This window comes from Dendropsophus ebraccatus, chromosome 3 (genome assembly GCF_027789765.1).
Source record: "Dendropsophus ebraccatus isolate aDenEbr1 chromosome 3, aDenEbr1.pat, whole genome shotgun sequence".
Classification (NCBI taxonomy): domain Eukaryota; kingdom Metazoa; phylum Chordata; class Amphibia; order Anura; family Hylidae; genus Dendropsophus; species Dendropsophus ebraccatus.
This window is the reverse complement of record NC_091456.1, coordinates 5,856,229-5,866,059: the sequence shown is the minus strand read 5'-3', so window position 1 is coordinate 5,866,059 and position 9,831 is coordinate 5,856,229.

The window sequence follows — 9,831 nt, the reverse complement described above, 5'->3', positions numbered from 1 at the left end:
CTGTCCATGTCAGGAACTGTCCAGAGCAGGAGAGGTTTCCTATGGGGATTTGCTGCTGCTCTGGACAGTGGCAGCAGAGAGCACTGTGTCAGACTAGAGAGGATACACCATTCCTGCAGGGCATACTGCAGCTGATAAGTACTGGAAGACAGGAGATTTTTTAAATAGAAGTAAATTACAAATCTATATAACTTTCTGAAACCAGTTGATTTGAAAGAAAACAATTTTTGCCAGAGTGCCCCTTTAAATGTATGGTGGAATAAGACCATCTGTTTACTGGTTTTGTCTTGTTCTCCCCTTCTGGGGTTTCATTATAGAGATGTCATTTGTATCTATGAATTACAGGGACACATCTGAGAAGCCAGTATCAGTCTTCTCCTGTATCTGGGAGGTTATGTCCTGGGCGATATTCCTATAATCTAGGCTCAGAGCGTTTGTTTCTTCTCTTCCCTCGCAGAGGATTCACTTGGCAGACAACGATCCCGCTCCGACTAATCTCTGCCCAGGGGGGCAACGTCTTCCAGCAGTGGTTGGAAAGGAGATATCATGGGATCTCATTAAAATTTAAAAGTAAAATACTTAAAATATTGATTCTACAATTTTGTAGCCTTTCTATTTGTGTTCTCCAATAGGAGGTGTAAAGCCGGACTTTACTGGAATATTTCCTAGATTGCATATTATCTGACATTTTTATATGTTATATACTGTAAACTACAAATGTGATGAAATGAAAGGGGCATTCCACTCAGGTAAAATACATGTTGAATCATCCCTCCTCCTAGAGACAAACAATTCAATCATTTCTGTCTCATTCCCCCAGATCTGAGCCTCCTGCTTTCTGCTGAAGACACAGAAAACTGTATGTGAGCTCTTCTCTCCATCTAGGCTCTGAACACCCCTCCTCTCTGCTCCCTCCTGAAATGGCCGTTGATCGTATCTTTTGAGCCGAACCTAAAATCAATGTTAAGCGTTCGCTCTAATTAAAAAGAAACCATTGTAACTAATGACTATTGTTCTGTGTAATGCTGCGTTCACACGGAGCGATTGTCGTTCAAATTTTCGCAGTAACGATCGCATTTGAGCGATAATCGTTCCGTGTAAACACAGCAAATGATCAAGCGACGAGCGAGAAATCGTTCATTTTGATCTTTCAACATGTTCTCAAATCGTCATTCGCCGTTCGCTACAAATTCGCAGATCGCTTCATGTAAAGAGTCTTTCAAAGATTCACCCTATGTGTGAGATGGGCTTAAGCGATCTTAAAAACGATCGCAATAACGATTTTTCTTATGATTTTTCTAACAATTTTTCTAACAATTTATTTGTCTAAACGCTGATCGTTATAAAAACCAAATCGTTGCTTCAAAATCGTTAAACGATTGATTGGGCGAATTATCGCTCCGTGTAATGGTAAACGATTTCAGGTAGATCTTATTTGCAATCATTTATTGTTCATCGCTAAAAATCACTTTTTTTATTTTTAATCTTACCTTGTAGATGGCCTGGTCTCCTCGTCCTCTAAGTCACCATCCTGCCAGGTAGATTTAGGAGATTGGCGCCATTGTCTCTGCTTTCTCCTTTCATGGCGGCTTTTGGTGCATCACAGTTAGCGGAGATATTTCACACTACCATCCACTTCCCACCATGGGCAAAAGATTTTCCTTAACGCCAATTTGCAGACACATAACCAGCTGTATGATGGACCGCGAAGAAGACTATGGCTATGTTCACACAACGTCAAAAATAGCGAAAAGGCGGCCAATTTGGATATTTAAAAAAACGTCCCTTATTCTCACGATTTAACTGACTGCAATGGCAATGCATTGAAGTCAACGGGAAGACGGACGTCCAATGCACACAATCTACTGAATAACGGTTGTTTTTACCGCCAACATCAAAATAATGAACATGATCATTATTTTCGGACGTCTTTTGCAAACAGCGGACGTTTTTTATTAGTTGGTCACACACAGTTTGTTTTTTCCACCGTCCTTTCTCAGTTTTTACTATTAAATTCAATGGACTTTTCAATTGATCCGAATCCAATGGACAATTAGTAACCCAACTAGTATAATGTACCAGCAGCCGTCATTGCACTAAGGGGAGGCCAGACAGTTAAATGACGTCCGTTATTTTAAACTCAAAATAACGGACATCATTTTAAACAGCTGAAAAAACGTTGTCTGAACATCGCCTAAACCAGCACAATCCCCATAGTTCCCTGTGATTAGGTTTGGATAGGACTCTGCTTGCTTTGCTTACCTGCCGACACTTACGGAATCGCCACACGTACAGGATGTTCCATCGGTTTTTATACTTCACAGCGAATACACAGATCACAGATATGACACGAAACGACATTTATCAGCTGAATATTTTGTCTTCATGAAACAGACATCAAACATAAGAAAGTAAATGATTCTAATGAGGTTCTTCGAGGCCCGGGCTTCACTAATATCCTGCACCAAGCTGGGAGATGATGACAGATCTGACGGATGGAGCCCGGTAATGGAACAATTTTTTTTACATTTTTGCCATGAATTTTCAGTCGGATTGAGATCCGGACTGTTTGTTTGTGGTATCATTGCGTTAGGTATGACTTTCCTGAATAAAAGGCCTCATGCACACGTCCTGTAAATTTATCTGGATTTCTTATCAGGAAATCCGGAAGCACTTCCAGAATCATAGACTTCTATTGGGCATGGCCACCTTTCATTTTCTCTCAGTTCCAGAAAATAGGTCTGGAAATTATAGGACCTGCCCTATTTTTGTCTGGAATTCCAGCACGGAAGACCCTATAGAAGCCTATGGAAGCATCTGGAATTCAAGACAGCTCCAGCTGTGCATCTGGAAACTGGCCGTAGTTCCGAATGTGTTGCTATCCAACCTGTGCCAGTGTTAGCCCCCAAGCAAGTACCACCAATTACTGTGCCTGGCCCTTTAACTGTATGTGCTAGCTGTGCTGCGCTGTGTTTTACAGGGTGAGGAGCCATTGGCTCCCTATCCTGTCAATTACTCTTGTAGCCAGAGGCTTGTTTGCTTGATGTCCTCTCCGTCCCCTCAGATCCGGAGCGGGTTAGAAGTGTGTTGGGAGCGAGCCCCAGACGGCGGCTCCAATACAACCAACAATCGTGTTGCATGGAGTCCATAAAGTTAAGTGATGTCACTCCTTTGGTGGGTATGGTGGCTGGTAAGGGTCAAGCTTCTAATGTGTTTCCGTGGTCTCGGCTGCCCCTTTTGTTTTTCATAGGTTTCATTGTACATTTTCTAATTTTAAGGCATATTGCTTTTCTATCCTGAGGATTTTACACCTTCCTTACTCTACCTTTATTTATTTCGCCTTTTTGACGAAATTGTGAAGCAAAGTATTGTGGACAAACCTGAACTTTCTTAATGCACTAAAATAATATAATTAAAAAAAAATATATATTTTAGGAGATTAAGCAGTTGAATATTTTCATCTACTTTACCTGCAAAAAAGTATACTATAATTATTATTACTATTATTATTATGTGTCATATCTATCATCCTCCATTAGGGTATGTTCGAAGTTACATGTCACTTCTTTGTGCGGAGAGCGGCGGCGGAGGAGGCGCGCTCTCCCATAGACAAGCTATGGCACACTTAGGCAGGCGGAATTCTGAACACACCATTGCTCGCATCGTATCTTCTTCTTTGCTCTTTTATTTTGGCTTCTGTATTTTCAGGTGCAGTGAAATGTTATCACTGATAGAATAATAACCACATTTCCTGGTGTAAAGTACAGTCAGGTCCATAAATATTTAGACGGAGACAGCATCCTTCTCATTTTTTTTTCTGTACAAGTTCAGACTTTCAGCTTTAATTCCGTAGGTGAAACAAAGTGATTGCATGAAAATGTATGGAACGGACTAACAATCCCGTCATTTTAGGGTCCAAGTAATTGGACAAATTAAATAATTGTAAACAAAATGATCATTTCTTTGGCTATGTTCACACAACGTCAAAAATATTGAAGAGGCGGTCGATTTACATATTTTAAAAAACGTCCGTTTTTGCCAGGATTTAACTGACTGCATTGGCAATGCATTAAAGTCAATGGAAAGACGGACGTCCAGTGCACACAGTGTATTGAATAACTAAAGTTTTTGCCGCGGACGTCAAAATAATGAACATGATCATTATTTTCGGACGTCTTTTGCAAACAGCGGACGTTTTTTATTAGTTGTTCACACACAGTTTTTCTTTTTCCACCGTTCTTTCTCCTTTTTTACTATTAAATTCAATGGACTTTGCAATGCAATTAGTAACCCAAACTAGTATAATGTACAAACGCCAGTCATTGCACTAAGGGGAGGCCAGGCTGCTAAATGACGTCCGTCATTTTACACTCAAAATAACGGACGTCATTTTAAACAGAGCTGAAAGAACGTTGTGTGAACATAGCCTAATACTTGGTTGAAAACCCTTTGTTGGCAATGAGCAACTGGAGTCTGAACCACATGGACATCACTGGACACCGTGTTCCTCCTCTATAATGTTCGGCCTTTACTGCAGCCGTTCTCAGTCGCTGTGTGTTTGTGGTCTTTCTGTCTGAAGTTTAGTCTATCACAAGTTAAATGGTTGAGATCCGGTGGCCATTCAAGAATATTCCACTTTTTGGGTGCCTTCACACGTACCGGATCAGTGGCGGATTTCATATTGCGAGTTTGCAGTGAAATCCGCTGCAGATCCTGGTATAGTGAAGGTCTATGGGGTCACATACCCGCAGTGGAATTTTCATTCCGCTGCGGATATGTAACCCGGCCCCTTTAACCCCCGGCCGCCCGCAGCCCTGACCAGAAGCATACATCACCTGCTCCAGACTCCTGCTTGCTTCGGAGCCTCCTGGCATCTCCCGGCGGTCAGCCAATCAGTGTGCTGCGGCGGGGCAGTGCACTGATTGGCTGACCGCCGGGAGATGCTGGTAGGCACGGTGTGAAATCCGCTGCAGATCCGGGTCGTGTGAAGGCATCCTTTTGCTTTAATAAACTCCCGGGTTGCTTTGGCTTTATGTTTTGGGTCATTGTCCATCTCTATTATGATCACTTTGGCTGGATGTCAGTGAAAACTAGTGCCCCGGTGCCACTGGCAGCCATGCATGCCCGGCCATCACTTTGCCTCCACTGTGTCTTATACCTGACGTGCTAGGCTTTGGATCATGCGCTGTACCTCGCGTTCACCATACCTTTATCTCCCCATCATTCTGGTATCGGTCGATCTTGGTTTCATCTGTCCAAAGGATGTTCTTCTGGAACTGTGCCGGATTTTTTAGATGCTTTATAGCAAAGTCCAATCCAGCCTTCCTCTCCTTGAGGCTCATGAGCGGCCGCACCGAGCAGTGATCCCTTTCATTACTCTCTTCCTGGTAGATCTGGATATGGTTACACCTACATCCTGGCGAGTGCTGGTCACTTGGTCGGCTGTTGTGAAGGGGTTTCTCTTCTCCATGGAAATTATTCTGCCATTACCCCCCATTCTTGTCTTCTGTTGGCGTCCAGGTCTTTTTGCATGGATGAGGTCACCGGTGATTTCTTTCTTTCTCAGGATCTACCAAACAGTAGATTCTGCCCCTCATAACATTGCAGCAATTTCTCGGATGGGTTTTCTCTATTTTTGCAGCTTAGGGATTGCCTGTGTCACCTGCATGGAGAGCTCCGCATGACCACGTTTTCTTCCCAGTAAAATCTTCCAAATGCAAACACTGCATCTCACATCACCTCCAGGCCTTGTATCTGCGCGAGAATGATGTAAGGAGGGAACTGCTGCCCCCACTGGCCCATGATAGAGCCCAAGGGTCAATTATTCAATTACATTTGGTCCCTTTAAAAACAGGGTGACCCGTGATAAGGAGCTGAGACTGTATAACCCGTCATCCAATTTTAAAGTGGACTATCCTGAAATGAAAGCTGAAAGTCCGGACTTTATGTTCATTATGTAATTATAACCTGAATATGTTTCCGTAAAAAAATAAATAAATACATTTGTGTCGGTGTCCAAATATATATATGGACCTAACTGTATCTGAAGAAACTTTCCTGTCCGTATGATCGCATCTCTTCAGGTATAAGGAATTAATACAGGTGGCATCACAGTTTATTGGGGATATTAGGCGACATCCATAACATTTCTACAGACAGTGACATTACTGGTACTCCACTACTATGATATGTATAGCACCTATTAGTGTGAAGCAGCTATTATTATTATTATTATTATTATTACACACCTTGATATTTTTATATTACCCCTTATTGTTATTAAAGCACCCCTTATTATTATTATTACACACCTTGTTATTATTTTATCACCCCTTATTATTATAGCATCTATTAGTATATATCAATTATTATTATTATTATTACAGCCCTTCTTATTATTTTTATTATTATAGCACCGCTTATTATGGTTATTAAAGCACCTATTAGTATATATCATTGCTTAATATTATAGCACCCCTTATTATTATTATTGTTATTAAAGCACCAATTAGTATATATTACCCCTTAATATTATAGCACCTATTAGTATATATCACCCATTATTATTATTATTATTGCACCTATTAGTATATATCACCTATTATTATTATTATTATTATTATTATTATTATTATTATTATTGCACCTATTAGTATATATCACCCCTTATTATTATTATATCACCCCCTTTTCCAGCATATGTTTATATTAGGCCACAGACAGTTCATTCTCTCCATAGCAATGTGTGTCAGGTACAGGAATCTTTTTATTCTTTCTGCTTATTTTATTCTTTGCTTTTTTAGTTGCTAGGAAACCACTTCTTACCGAACCCTTAAGCTTTTAAATGATGACGGCCTCCGTACCACAAGGATAACCTAACTCTGCACACAACCACTGGGAAAATCATATGTTGCTAGCACAATCAAAGCAAACCTGCCTTGAGCTTGTGCTGCACCCTCCTTCAATGCACTCAGCTAGCGGGACCTCATGCTGCAAGAAGAAGATGAAAAATCTATATTGTTATGGGTAACATTGTACAGACACTGTGTCTTTAAAACGGGATTTACAAAACGGCAAACAGGGGACTTTTATAGTTTGTCCAGTGTGAAGGTCGTGTGGCAGTGGCTTTGGTCAGCGGGAGCCAGGGTAGGTAAGTATAAAACTTTATAGTTTTTTTTATATCCTTAAATCAGCCGCCAACCGTACGCCTCCTATTACACGGGCTGATGTAAGGTCGGTGGGTGATTTTTTAACATGCTAGAAGACAACGATCAGGCGAAGATCGGCTCCTCAGCTGATCGTTGTCTTTATTTAATCTGCCTAATTCATGTAATAGGGCCCTTATGGAAAAGATCTTGACGGTACTTGACCCTAACTTGCTGTGTAGTTGTGGCATCAGCACTTTGTGGGGGTCCCCACATAGCTCCCACTTTGCATTGTTCTTCCCCACAGAGAATTCTACCCGCTAAGGCCGGACCTGCCTGTGATTGTGCCTGAGTATTCCGGCTATCCCAAAGGCAAAAAAAGAAAGAATACTTTGTAACACCGCCTAGGAGGCCAAGAATGACGCCATTTTGAAATCTTTAATAACCTCCCAGCTAGAGATGAGCGAAGCAAATCTGGTGAATCAAGATTGGCTGCGAATCGCACTGTTAATATGCTTTGTTCTTCGAAGCAAAATCCTGACGATTCATTAAGGAAATTTGCAAAAAAACAAAATGGCAGCCGCACATGCTGTCTGGAGCGTCGCTGGGTGGAAGAAAGGGAGTAACTATAATCCGTAGCGGCTGTCCAATCAGCTGCAGGCCCCTCTGTGATGTCAGCACCTCCCCCTGTATATAAGGAGGTTCAGTAACGGAGACGGCCAGTCGGCTGTGTGTGGAGGAGAGAGCAGGATGGCAGCAGGCAGTTAGAGCCCTATTCCACCGGACGATTATCGTTCAGATTATCATTAAATCGTTTGAATCTAAACAATAATCGTTCGGTTGAAATGCAGTTAACGATTAACGACCGAACGAGAAATCGTTAATCGCTTTATAAGACCTGGACCTATTTTTATCGTTGCTCGTTTGCAAAACGTTCGCATTGAATAAGACGTTGTTCGGTCGTTCGCAGTAGATGCGAACGCAATAGCGAAGAAAAAGCGAAGAAAAAACTATCGCTAATACGATCATAAGTAACGATTATCGTTCCATGGAAATGAGTGAACGTTTTCAGGTCTTTCGCAATAGCGGTCGTTTGAGATTGTTAATCGTTAACGGTTATGCGAACGATAATCGTCTGGTGGAATAGGGCCCTTAGAGCAAAGGAGGAAGAGACAAACAGAGTGGTATAGGAACAGAGAGGAGAAGAAAGGAGAGGAGAAGAGAGGAGAGACTAACAGAGATATAGGGACAGAGAGGAGAAGAGAGCAGGGAGAGACTAACAGCAATATAGGGACAGAGAGCAGAGGATGGGAGAGACTAACAGAGCGATATAGGGACAAAGAGAAGAGGATGGGAGAGACTAACAGAGTGATATAGGGACAGAGAGGAATGGCTGAAATTGGATGAGTGACTGGCTGATTGACTTTTTTTTTTATTATGATTTTTCCGATTTATAATGGAGCTCTTTTTGCCTGACTCTTTCTTCTAACTCAAAGCAGGGAGAGGATATGCTGCAGTGTGATCTTCTCCCAGTTCTATCTCTAAACACTCAGACCCGGACTGATCAAAACTTTGTGACATATCAAAAGTTTTTTGGAACGACAGTGACACTTTAACACCCGGAAACCAAAAATCTTCGTAAAATTCTTACATAGTGTTATCTTACTGTTCTCTCCCAAATACAAGGCATAAACATCGGCATTTGTTGTTGTTGTTTTTTTGCAAAAACAAAGCTTAAAAAAATCATAAAAATAAAGAGTAATGTGATTATATAAGACAGGGGCGATGACCAGAAAGAAGTGAGAAAAATAAAAGGCCGGAGTCGATTGTAAGTCTGATGCAATCCCTTTCAAATTCTTTATTGGCGTAAGTAATAGAAGACAGCGGCACTTTTTACGAAACACTGCATGAGAAAACACAGGTGGGTAGGAGGAAAAAAAAAGAAGAAGAGAAAACACATTTCAAGATGAATGCAGTGGCGTAGCACAAGGCAGCTCTGTTGCAGGCCAGAGATCCGTTGAGCTTTGACCATATCCCTAGATTTAACTAGCTCCCATCTGCCGAGAGTTTTCTGCAGTTTGACATTCAGCGTAAAATTATAAATACTTTTTGAAAGTGTAGAAAATGTTAGAAATGTTTTCTGTACAAAATTTACAGAATAAGACCCCCCCCCCCTTCCATTCCATCCTGCCCTCCCCCAATAGTCTGATTCATCATCACAGTCTATTTCATTGTTCTTCCATGACCGCAAAGCTGCCGATCACCAACCTGCACAACAATACGGCAAACCAAGAAATCTGGAAACTAAATTATCACAACAAAAAATTCCTCCAGCAGACGTCTGATACAGAATGATGCTAATATACCTGCAGATACAGAAGAGGCAGTCACCCTGTGGCCTATACATTCATACACACAGAGGTAGAACAGATCCGGTTTGTTTGTTTTTTGAAGCCCCAGTTTGGCATCTATAAAGGTGCACGGGCTCCTTACAGGCCAATTTGTATGGAGGGGTTCTCCTTTAAAGATTTCCTTCCCTAGAAGCCCAGAGATAATAGTAAAATGTAAGGACCAGTCGAGTAGAATAGCACCCACAGGTCGTGCAAGCTCTGTAATGTACATCATCAGCATTTACACTAAAAAAGACTTTTTGTGATGCAACTTTCCAATTTTAAAGGGGCACTCC